Genomic DNA, 12,714 nt, shown 5'->3' with positions numbered 1-12,714 from the left:
CTTCTACCCAACTGCTGCAAATTTCATCTGACAAAACACTCATTCAGAATCGCATGCATCAACATGCACTTCGCATTTCTCGTTATTTGTTTCTTCTGGATCTCTTTCATACGATAAAAGTTCACAGCAACTTGACTTGGAAAAGACAATCGCGTTCCTTTTCATTGTCCCAATTCAATCTACATTTCAATGCAGTTCAGGCAACAGACTCAAATTATTCTTTGAGATTTTATTATAGCGTCGATGCATATAAACAGACCATTGGACAGCTGTGATCACCCAAAAATAGCAAAATTGAAAATCATTGATAACAACGACGAGAGTGGGATTCGAACCCACGCGTGCAGAACACAATAGATTAGCAGTCCATCGCCTTAACCTCTCGGCCACCTCGTCACATAAATCACGGGCACATTTGACATTATGAATAAGTGAATTGTGTAAATTATGCTGAGCAGCAGATATTTCTCCCTGGTATTGGTGAAATGATAAATAGTACAGGACGGTTCCAAGAGTATTGTCTTACCTCTGAGTTGTGTGGCAAACACACTCCCACTGTGACACTCTGCTCACAGTGATCTCAACAAAAATGAAGAAATGACGATGTAACAAGGTCAGTTGAATTCTGTGAAGATTTGAAGTCAACGGAATGAAGAGCCCGTGACAGCAGGAGGTGTAAAGTTGTCTGTGAGGAATTGTTTTCCAGACTGGAGGAGAGTGCATAGTGCTCAATGTCATTATTCAGAACACCTTTCTTCCACTCAGATATTTTTGACACGCATCTGTGTACACAACAGACAATTTCAAAATCCGAAATAAGGCTAAACTGACAATTGAATTCAACAATGCAAAAACCTTGATCTGTATCATTTTCCTGGCTGTGTGACACCAAGTCACTGTATGATCACAGCAACACAGTGAGCAAGTGTCAGAAGGAAAATGAGTGCAGTGCCAGAGCGAATGCTGGGAGCAGCAGTTGACACACTGGCAAGTGCATTCCCCTGAGCAGGAAAACTTCCCAAACAGTGGACTGCGGTGGAAGAATTCAGAGGGGGTTTACATTTTGGAATTTGATGCCAGAGACACAATGGAGATCTGTTATTGAGTTTGTTCAAGATGAAGGTTTTAAGATTTCTACAGATGAAAAACAAAATAAAAGGCTCATGGGTTAGTGAAGGCAAAAGTTGAAGTTGCACATTTTTACATCTTTGCAATGAGTAACTCACCGCTTGCCTCACACGGGGTCAGAACCACTAGTCAAGATGATTGTATAATCGCAGTGACCAGCCATGGAATCAGAGAAACTCGGTTTCCCAACCGTTAATGTACAACCAGGAATGTGCAGGTAAGCATTAATGTGTTGCTCCAGTGCTGCAGGTGACCAGTGCACGTATCTCTGTGCCAGTATAGTGGGCTGCGCTCTGCCGAAGTTTTAAGTTTGAGCCTCACATGGAGCAGCTTCAATTTGTCGTGTTGAGGGGTACGGATAGAAGGTGATATTGAGCAATGTCACGTTTATGGGAAAGTAACACTTTTTGTGGATTGAGAAACGACCTTTTCAGGATAATGACACCTTGATCAACAAACATACTGCAAACACTTAAAACGTGAAGAGACATTTGTGGAGGGAGAGCCGAACGTGATTTTTCAGCAGACGGGTGAAGTTTCCCATGGGCACTGCGTTAAATTCCGGGAAAATAGATGTTGATCTGTTTTCATGTTATGCAGTTTGTTGCACACTCGCAATGGCCATTGTAATAATAATAAAAAGGTAGACTGATCGCATAGGACCGTCTGAATATTGTATTCACTTTTAGTCTGAGCATCTTTCAGCTGGAATGGTGTGCTGCAGAGCAGCACAGACGGTTAAAATACAAAAAAAGACAGAGTAGACTTGGTGGTGGATATAAGAAAGCGTGAAATGCACCTAATGTCATGTGAATGTGGTCAAATCTTTAAAGTAGGTGTTGCGTCTCCAAATGACGATTTAATTGCCACTCATTAGGATGTAACTTCTGTCTGCAGTTATTTTACGACATCAGCCCCATTTACAATGCTTCACCTTGAATAATACGCTTTATCTTTCAAATCCAGGAACTTTTTATACTCAATTTTATTCAGCTGAACGTGTTCATGAAGTGTCTTTGTGTCTGAAAACAACCAAATCGAAATTAATCCACACCCACACTTTTCCTTTCTTTCAATGGTAAATTCCCTCCTTGTATGTTTGTTCGTGTGTTTTTTAAAACACTATGAAATCATAAATCTACGTTTTATTTCCAGAAAGTCATTCAGGAATTCAGCAACTTTATTGAGTGGAAGAAACCCTCATCCAATCTTTTCTTAATCATTCACTAATGGTTTTGAAGCTCCAACTAAAGTTGTTGATTCACTTGAAAGACGGAATTTCCCCGATTTAGTCACTTCAAACCACACGTTATGAGAAAATCTCTTTTGTTTACTTTTAAACTTGCGTGTTTCTGGTCCAGCATTTCCACATGTCGTGAATAAACTCCGTCATTCTGTCCATAAAGCGGATGAAATCATTTCTATCCTTTCTGATGTTTTTATGTCTCAGTACACCCCATCGCTGGGCTTCCTATCTTGCTATTCAGTCAGCAGCGTCTGTGCCCTTCCTCACCTCTTCACATGTCTTTGTTGGAGAATAAGGACAAGGATTATACACAATGCTCCCACTGAGGATGACCTAAAGATTTCACAGTTACAAGATGAACTATTTGCTTTAAATATGATTTCTCTAAATCTCCATGATCTGAGTGTCAGCTATTTCTAAAGGTAACTGAAGTTCAAATACATCACAGTAGGGCTCGAGTCATTCCAGTGCAGACTGGTTCTGGACAGTAAATATCATTACCAAAAGCCACCGTGAGTCTGAAATCGACACTTTGCACATAGAAATTGTCGTAGCTATTGTGTATCATATTTCCGTGTTCTTGCCCACCTTGGTTATCACTTCATGTGTCCTTGTATTGAGTTCTACTGAATGATTAATTTGTGAATGGAGACATTCCCTTCACCTCTTATTTGAAACTCCATGGAGCATTGAATAATTGTACTCATATGCTTCCAGAGGACAGTCCTGCCATTACTGGGATGAATCAGTGAACATTCCGCACGTATCCTCGAAGGCAAGGATTTCCTTCTACAGTTTAAGAGATCATTACAGCACTGAAACCCATGCGTGCATTCATTAAATCTAAAACTGATGCTGCAAAACTTTCAGACTAAGATTTTGCAATCTGCTTGTCTTGCTTGTCCTGAAAGTTACATTCCACATTGTGGTATGTTTGTGAATGCTAGCATTTTCTGCATCTTGAGCAATGACATTTAAATTTTTCCAGAACACTATCTTTCACTGTTCTCTCTTTCCCTTATGGTTCCCCATTTAATATACTGTATTATATCAGTATATCCACCTTTTTCAACAAGTCAAACCATCTCGCTCCTGATTACCAAATCGAGAGAATGCCATAATTTTGTTAATTTATCTGCAGGGCGCAGTGATCAAGTGGAAAGGCATTGGTCACGTGAACCAAGTAGCAGTAGCGGGCTTTTGAAATCTGGCTATTCTATCGCAGTCATATTCAAAATATTCAACATAATCTTAAGCCAAATCACATTGGTAGAATATAAGAAAAAAAAACGAAAGATCCGCCGATGTTGAAAATCAAACAAATACAGAAGTTGCTGGAAAAGTTCAGTATTTCTGACAGATCTGTGGAGGAACGGACCAATGGATCAGAAACTGGATTCGTGATGGAAGAGTACAGCAGTTCAAGCAGCATCCAAGGAGCAGTAAAATCAACGTTTCGGGCAAAAGCCCTTCATCAGGAATAAAAGCAGAGAGCCTGAAGAGTGGAGAGATAAGCTAGAGGAGGGTGGGGATTGGGAGAAAGTAGCATAGAGTACAATAGGAAGTGGGGGAGAGGATGAAGGTGATAGGTCGGGGGAGCGGGGAGGGTGGAGTGGGTAGGTGGAAAAGAAGATAGACAGGTCGGACACGTCAGGATAAGTTGCGGGGACAGTGCTGAGCTGGAAGATTGGGACTGGGGTGAGGTGGGGGGAAGGGGAAATGAAGAAATTGTTGAAGTCCACATTGATGCTCTGGGGTTGAAGTGTTCCGAGGCGGAAGATGTGGCGTTCTTTCTCCAGGCGTCTGGTGGTGAGGGAGCGGCGGTGAAGGAGGCCCAAGACCTCCATGTCCTCGGCAGAGTGGGAGGGAGAGTTGAAACGTTGGGCCACAGGGCGGTGGGTTGATTGGTGTGGGTGTCCCGGAGATGTTCCCTAAGCGCTCTGTTAGGATGCGTCCAGTCTCCCCAATGTAGAGGAGACCGCATCGGGACCAACGGATACAATAAATGATATTAGTGGATGTGTAGGTAAAACTTTGATGGATATGGAAGACTCCTTTTGGGCCTTGGATAGAGGTGAGGAAGGATGTGTGGGCGAAAGGTTTTGCAGTTCCTGCGGTGGCAGGACAAGGTGCCAGGATGGGAGGGTGGGTTGTAGGGGGTCGTGGACCTGACCAGGTTGTCACGAAGTGAACGGTCTTTGCGGAAGGCGGAAAGGGTGGGGAGGGAAATATATCCCTGGTGGTGGGGTCTGTTTGGAGGTGGCGGAAATGTCGGGGGATGATTTGGTTTATGTGAAGGTTGGTGCGGTGGAAGGTGAGCACCAGGGGCGTTCTGTCCTTGTTACGGTTGGAGAGGTGGGGTCTGAGGGCGGAGGTGTGGGATGTAGACGAGATGCGTTGGAGGGCATCTTTAACCACGTGGGAAGGGAAATTGCAGTCTCAAAAGAAGGAGGCCATCTGGTGTGTTCTGTGGTGGAACTGGTCCTCCTGGGAGCAGATACAGCTGAGGCGGAGGAATTGGGAATACGGGATGGAATTTTTGCAAGAGGTAGGATGGGAAGAGTTGTAATCCAGGTAGCTGTGGGAGTCGGTGGGTTTGTAAAAATATCAGTGTCAAGTCGGTCGTCGTTAATGGAGATGGAGAGGTCCAGGAAGGGGAGGGAGGTGTCAGAGATGGTCCGGGTAAATTTAAGGTCAGGGTGGAATGCGTTGGTGAAGTTGATGAATTGCTCAACCTCCTCACGGGAGCACGAGGTGGCGCCAAAGCAGTCATCGATGTAGCGGAGGAAGAGGTGGGGAGTGGTGCCGGTGTAATGACGGAAGATCGACTGTTCTCCATAACCAACAAAGAGACAAGCATGGCTGGGGCCCATAAGTGTGCCCATGGCTACCCCTATGATCTGGAGGAAATGGGAGGATTCGAAGGAGAAATTGTTAAGGGTGAGGATCAGTTCGGCCAAACGAATGAGAGTGTCGGTGGAAGGGTACTGTTGGAGACGTCAGGAGAGGAAGAACCGGAGGGCTTGGAAGCCCTGGTCATGGTGGAAGAAGGTGTAGAGGGATTGGATATCCATGGTGAAGATGAGGCGTTGGTGGCCGGGAAACGGAAGTCTTGGAGGAGGTGGAGGGCGTGGGTGGTGTCTCGAACGTATGTGGGGCGTTCCTGGACTGGGGGGATAGGACAATTTCGAGGCAGGTAGAGATGAGTTCAGTGAGGCAGGAGCATGCTGAGACAATGGGTCGGCCAGGGTGGTCAGGCATGTGGATCTTGGGAAGGAGGTAGAACCGGGCAGTGCGGTGTTCCCGAACAATGAGGTTGAAAGATGTGTTTGGGAGATGTCCTGAGGTTATGAGGTTTTGTATGGTCTGGGAGATGATGGTTTGGTGATGGAGGTGGGGTCATGGTCGAGGGGGCAGTAGGAAGAGGTGTCGTCGAGTTGGTATTTGGCTTCAGTGGTGTAGAGGTCTGTGCGCCAGAATGCCACTGCGCCCCCATATCTGCTGGCTTGATGGTGAGCTTGGGTTTGGACCTTCCCCTCACTGAGGACGAACGATCAGTCCTCAGCAAAGGAATCACCTTCATCCCCCTCCGTCCATGCATCAATGAATTTAATACACGTCGTGACTTCGAACCCTTCTTCTGTTGCCTCCACCTCCGAGCTTACTTTCACAATCAGGACTCCCGCCCACCTTCCAAGGACTCCTTCGCCCACCTCCAACACACTGCATAAACCTGGACACCCCGCGCTGCCCTATTACCTGCCCTCGAACTCTTCATTTCCAACTGCCACTGGGACATTAACCGCCTCAACCTGTCTAGCCCCTCCCCCACCTCAATCTCCCACCCTCACAACGCGCAGCACTCCAATCCCCCTGCTCCAATCCCAACCTCACCATCAAGCCAGCAGATATAGGGGGCGCAGTGGTAGTCTGGCGCATTGACATCTACACCGCTGAAGCCAAATGCCAACTCGAGGACATTTCTTCCTATCGCCAGATGCTGCCAGATCTGCTGAGGTTTTACAGTAATTTCTCTTTTTGTTTGAGACTGGGAGATGTTGTGCAAGGTTATGAGAACAATGCTTTCTAGCGGCAAACAGGCTGCACGCAACTGGCAGTGTGAAATGAAAGCGGAATAATGAATGAGTCGACAGTGTAATGCTGGAGAAGCACAGCAGGTCAGGCAGCATCCGAGAAGCAGAAGAATCGAATTTTCGGGCATAAGCCCTTCATCAGGAATGAGGCATGTGAGACGGCCTGAGGTACATTGCTGAAGACAGGCGCCAACTTGCTGATACCTCTTGCTACTGCGCCCGATCACAGCCACACTTCCCATCATCTCCCAGACAATCACAACCTCATCACCTCTGGGGAATCTCCCAGCCACTGCCTACAACCTGATTGTCCATGAACCCACCAATGCCCGATTCTACCTCCTTCCTTAGACCTGTTGTCTCAGCCTGCGCCTGATTAGCACGATTCATCTCTTCCTACCTCAACACCTTCCTGTCTCCCCAGTCCATGAAATTCACACCTACGTTTGTAATACCAGCTGTGCACTTCATCTCATCCAAGGCTTTTGTTTCCCTGGCCCCCAACGCGTCATCTTCACCTTGGACATCCAGTCCCTGTACACATCCATCTGCCATGATGAAAGTCTCCAAACCCTCTGTTTCTTCATCTCACCCCATCCCAACTAGTACCCTTCCATCGACACCCTCATCCACATTGGCTGAACTGATCCTCACCCTCAACAACTTTTCCGTCCAATCCTCCCACTTCATCCAAACCAAAGGGATAGCCATGGGCACCCGCATGTGACCTAGCTATGCCTGCCTGCTTGTCAGATATCGGGAATTGTCCATCTTTCGCAGGTACACTGGCACCTCTCTCCACTTGTGCCTCCACTACATTGATAAATGCATTGGCACCACTTCGTGCTCCCACGAGGAGGTTGAACAGTTCAGCAAGGGTGACCAGCATCTTTCACCTCGACCTCAACATTACCTGGATCATCTTGGCAACTTCCCTCCCCTTCATGGACTTGTCCATCACCTTCTCCAGCGAATCACTAATGACAGACATAAAGTACAACCCCACCAACTCCCATAGCTATCAATACTACACCTCCTTCCACCTCACCTCGTGTAAAAAAGCAATCCCTTATTCCCAATTCCTCTGCCTCCACCACATCTTTTCCCAGGATGACCAATTCCACCTCAGAAAGTCCCAGTTGGTCTCCCTCTTCCATAATCGCAAATGCCCTTCCCACGTGGTTGACGATGCCCTCCAGTGCATCTCATTCACTTCACTCACCACCGCCTTTCAACCCCACCCCTCCCGCAACAAGGACAGAAACACTTGGTCCTCAACTTTCACCCCACCAACCTCCGCATAAAACACATCAGACTCCACCACTTCTGCCATCTCCAAACACACCCCACCATCAGATATATATTTCCCTCCTCATCCTTATCAGCATTCTGAAAAGACCATTCCCTCCAAGAAACCCTCGTCAGGTCTACAACCCCAAATAAGCCCTCACCCCACTACTGGAATCTTTCCCTACCACCACAGGAAGGGTAAGGGTAACACGAGCGCCCACACCACTTCACTCATCTCCGTCCAAGGCCCCAAGGGATCCTTCCACATCCGTTAGAAATTCACCTATACCGCATGCAATGTCAGCTACTGCATCCGTTGCACCCAGTGTTGTCTCCTCTGCATCAGAGAGACAGGACACCTTCTTGCAGATCATTTCAGAGAACATCTCTGGGACACTCGCAGCCATCAACTTCACCATCCCGTGACTGAACATTTCAACTCCTCCTCCCATTCCGTCAAAGACGTAAAGTTCCTGGGCCTCGTTCACCACCAAACCACAACCACAAAATGCCTAGTGGAGGAACGCCAAATATTCCGCCTTGGGATTCTTTCACCGCACAGGATAAGTATCAATTTGAACAGTTTCCTCATTTCCCTTCCCCCAAGTTCAAAGCCTCAAACTTGGAACCGCGCTCTGGACCCATTCCATCTCTGCTCCTTCTGAACTATCATCTTCTCCCTCATCTTCATCCAACTATCACTTTCCCAGCTTCATCCCCCAAACCCCACAACCCTAACATTTATCTCTCAGTCCCGACTCACAAGCATTATTCCTGTTGAAGGGTTTATGACTGAAACGTGGATTCTCCTGTTCCTCGGATGCTGACTGACCTGCTGAGCTTTTCCAGCACCATACTCCCGACTCTGATCTCCAGCATCTGCAGTCCCAACTTTCTTCTAGGAATAATCAATGACCTCGGAGTGAAGATTTACCGGATTGCAGTGATCACAGTGGGACTGAGTTTTGCATTTATTTTGGGTGAGGGTAGGCTGGATCTGAGACGAGCGCTTAACACCTCAACAACGGGAATGGTATCCGATAGCGATGTTAGGGCAGGCTGAAGTGAAGTGGAAAATTCTGTCAGAAGGTGGATCAGTACGACTGCATCATATCAACCAGACTGGAAAAGACATGCAGAAGGAGCAAATCAACTTCAGTGCAGGCACAAAAACAGGTAAACTGGAAAGAAGACAATACAACACAATGAGATGGAATGGACTTGTTTATGAGAAAGGATTAAATATTTAAGCTATTTTACATACAGACTGTCGTCACATTGGAAAAAGGAATTTACGACAGTGTAACGGTGATATTTGCCTATGACATCACAATTCCAAGAGACATTGACATATTATCTTCTGCTGCAGCGTGGCCAAGTGAAAGCATGATCAGCCCATCAACCAGAATTCAATACTTCAAAGCTCTCCTCTGCGGTGTACAACCTATTTGCTGCTCCTGTAGTCAGATCCCAATCGCTTCACGGTCTATCTTTTTCTGCTTCCTGTCTCACGTAAACACTTGAAACCTGATCAAATCCCTAGTTTCTGCTTTAACCCATATTTTATAACTCCCGAGCTGACACAGGTACGAGTGACCAATTGGCCTTTTCGAGCGCTCTCACTCTGTATGATCTGAATGATAAAGTGCACTGTATCTGATTCGCAGGACACACTGCAGAAATTATCCCATCCCAGCGGACTGAGCTGCCTCCATTGATAGAGCTGTCTCCATTGGTAGAGTGTCACACAGTCACAGCGAACATCTTTTGATGTCATCCTCGAAGGTACTTGCTACAAAAAAGCTGAAGACTGCGGGAAACTGCTGTCGTCAATGCGATATACAGAGGCCTAGCGGGAGCCTAGTGGGCCCATAAACCAGAAATCAATAATAAAAGTATTCTTCTTTTTAGAAGAATCCGATTCAGACCATCATCTTAACACTTCCTGGGGAGAAAATGGATGTGGGAGAGCGGACAGTCACAATTGGTTCCAGTATTTACAACCTTGGTCCGTGTGACAACAAAAGCAGAAACCTGGAACTGTTTACCTTGCTTCTGAAAAACTGGTTAGTAAATTTTGAAGAGCATAGATATTTCTTCCTGGTGTTCATGAAATGATCAAGAGCAGAGGACCGTTCCCTGAGTATGGTCTGACTTCTGGGTTATGGACTGTGATATTCTGCTCACATGGTCTGAACACAAATGACTCAGTGACAAGATCTGCTTCATCGGATTCCGTGAAGAACAGAAGCCGATGTAATGAAAAAACCAATAAGAGCGGGAATGCAGCAAATTATTTTCCAGTCTCGAGGAGAATGCACAGTGCTGTTTCCAGGGATCAATATCTGTGCAAGCAGTGTTGGGTGTTATTGTACTGCATCTTTGGTATAATGGTGCAAAAGCACGGAACGTTTGTATAGAGGGGATAACTTCAAAATCCCCAAAGAGGCAAAACACACAAATGAGGTAAACAACAAAGTAACCACACAATCTGGTGTTACATCATGCGGTAAACTTCCCTGCTCAAATTTCGTTCAAAATCGCTCTTTGTATAATTCCTAAGACTGATATTAGAACAGTGAATGGTATGTCAATACAAACTGCTCTGATCTCACAACTTCAGCATTTCATATGTCTCCTTGTGTATGTCTGGCAATAGTAATTGATCCCTCACTGTGTTACTTCAGCACACGTCGAGAAGAAATAACTATAAGAACAACAGTCAAGTATGTGACTGGGATTTGACCCGATTCTGTTGCAACCAATCCATTCAGCTGTAATTGAAATTGCTTCCACCTTTCCTATGTCGGTAATAAGATTGCACAGCTTAGTGGTGAGTGTTCATGCATTGAATTAGACCCAGCATCCTTTCTCAGGTTGAAATATACAGGGATATAAAGACATGATGATAGACACAGGCAGTATTTACTGGACTATAAAGACGTTAGGAATGACACGGCCATGATACCATGTCGTTAGAAACGATGGAAATGAGGTGTACTGGGAGATAAAGCCACGAGAAACGAAAAGAGGGGGTTTAATGGGATGGTGGCATAGATAAGGAATAATGCGGGAGAAACCAGGAAAGACTGAGTTGTGTCCGAAAAGAAGTTATCCATCTGATGTGAAGTTGTTAAGTGTAAGTACGAGGGAAATTTCCTCGTTTAGGTGAGTGGAAACTAAAGGTTAGAACTTCAAACCCATCGGGGCACGGTAAAGAAGTTTGGAGTAGGCATTTTTTATTCTGAGAGTTATTGAATTCGGAGATGAATTTTCAGAAATAGAATCATTTTAGGAGCTGATTCAAGAATATTTGAAAAGCGAGTGCAGGCAGACAAGGAGTGAATTGGATTGGATGAGATTCGATTAGATTACTTACAGTTTGGAAACAGGCCCTTCAGCCCAACAAGTCCACACCGACCCGCTGAAGCGCAATCCACCCAGTCCCATTCCGCTACATTTACCCCTGCCCCGAACACTACGGGCAATTTAACACAGCCAATTCACCTAACCTGCACATGTTTGGATTGTGGGAGGAAACCGGAGCACCTGGAGGAAACCCACGCAGACACGGGGAGAATTAAACAGCGACAGTCATTCTGGGCTGCCTGGATGGGGATGCAAAATGGAAACGTTCCTGAATTCGTTAACATTCATGTGAAAAAAAAATTGCATGACACCTGCAACAGAAAATGTTACGTATAAGAAGAGCTAGTGGAGTTGGAAGGTGCAGCAACTCATTCAACATGAATTATATACTGTGAATGCACTGAGCTGTTTGGTTTCGCTCTGCATTGAATGGAAGTCTGTCAGCTCAGTCCGCTGACTAACTGGTTTATGAGAAAAGTGAGACAAAGAGTGTGGGACTAATTCTCTCACTGTCTCAGGTTTCCACAAGGATCATCATCTCCCCCGCTCTCCTGATCTGTAATACTGTGGTGCCTCCAGTGAGCAAGATTTGGTCTGTCGATGTAAAACATCATTATCATTGCCATGTGTTGTCCTCAAAAAATGATCATAATCAAGGGAAAGGGGAGTGAGTCTATTTAATAGACTTTTATCTCCGCTTGAAAAATCCTGCGTCAAGACTCAAACTTATTCCAGTTTGACCCTTTATTCCTCCCAACAGCAAAACTACGTGCCCAGATCCTTTACCAGGTTTACTGACAACAGTCAAACGCTACAAAGAGATAATTCTAATACTTTCAATTTGTTGAATGAGCTGTGCAGCTTGCAGGAAATTGAATGATATGAAACGATTTTCCCAGACTTTCCCAGGATGTAATCCAGCGCTGGGTCAGCGATTTGAGGAAGGTCATCAAGCTAAACCTTCACCTCTGTTTCTCTATCCACCGATGAATATTCACGTGGGGAATATTTGCAGATTTTCTGTTCATAATTGGCATGTTTAACAAAGGCAAACTTTTCCCTACGTCAGAAACTGGAGTATGCAAATAAATGCTACTTTATTCAACATTGTTTTCAACTGCGCTTCAGTCTGATCTTCAATAATCCCTGGTCAATGTCAGTAACAACATCTTTAGATAAGCATTGAACTTATAGCCTTCGCATGTTATGCACTTTTAAGTATTCAGCGCTGACCAACTGCGTGACGAGAACCTGTCACGTGACCAATACGTACCTTGGGAACTTTAACTCAACTGCTCCACTTTTGCTGTGATTATTAGATTCCCTACAGTATGGAAACAGACCTTTCGGACCCAAAAGTCCACACCAACCCTCCGAAGAGTAACCCAATCAGAAACATTTCCCCTCTGACAAATGCACTATGGGCAATTTAGAATGACCAACTCATCTGACCTGCACAATCTTTGGACTGTGGGAGGAAACTGGAACACCCGGAGAAAACCCACGCAGAAACGGGGAGAATGTGCAAGCTCGACACAGACAGTCCACCGAGGCTGAAATCGAACTTTGGACCCCCTTGAGGCAGCA

General features: G+C 45.5%; 1 non-coding gene across 1 annotated transcript; it reads right to left on the bottom strand.

The window, feature by feature from the left end:
* Positions 1-314: 314 nt before the first annotated feature.
* On the bottom strand, positions 315-396 carry trnas-gcu (transfer RNA serine (anticodon GCU)). Its single transcript has one exon. It is a non-coding gene; the product is annotated as a tRNA-Ser (tRNA).
* Between the last annotated feature and the right edge of the window lie 12,318 nt (positions 397-12,714).

The sequence above is a fragment of the Chiloscyllium plagiosum genome, unplaced genomic scaffold, assembly GCF_037043375.1.
Source record: "Chiloscyllium plagiosum isolate Xiang-an unplaced genomic scaffold, Cpla_swu_hap1 HiC_scaffold_42, whole genome shotgun sequence".
In the NCBI taxonomy this organism is placed as follows: domain Eukaryota; kingdom Metazoa; phylum Chordata; class Chondrichthyes; order Orectolobiformes; family Hemiscylliidae; genus Chiloscyllium; species Chiloscyllium plagiosum.
This window is presented reverse-complemented; position numbering and strand designations above follow the sequence as displayed.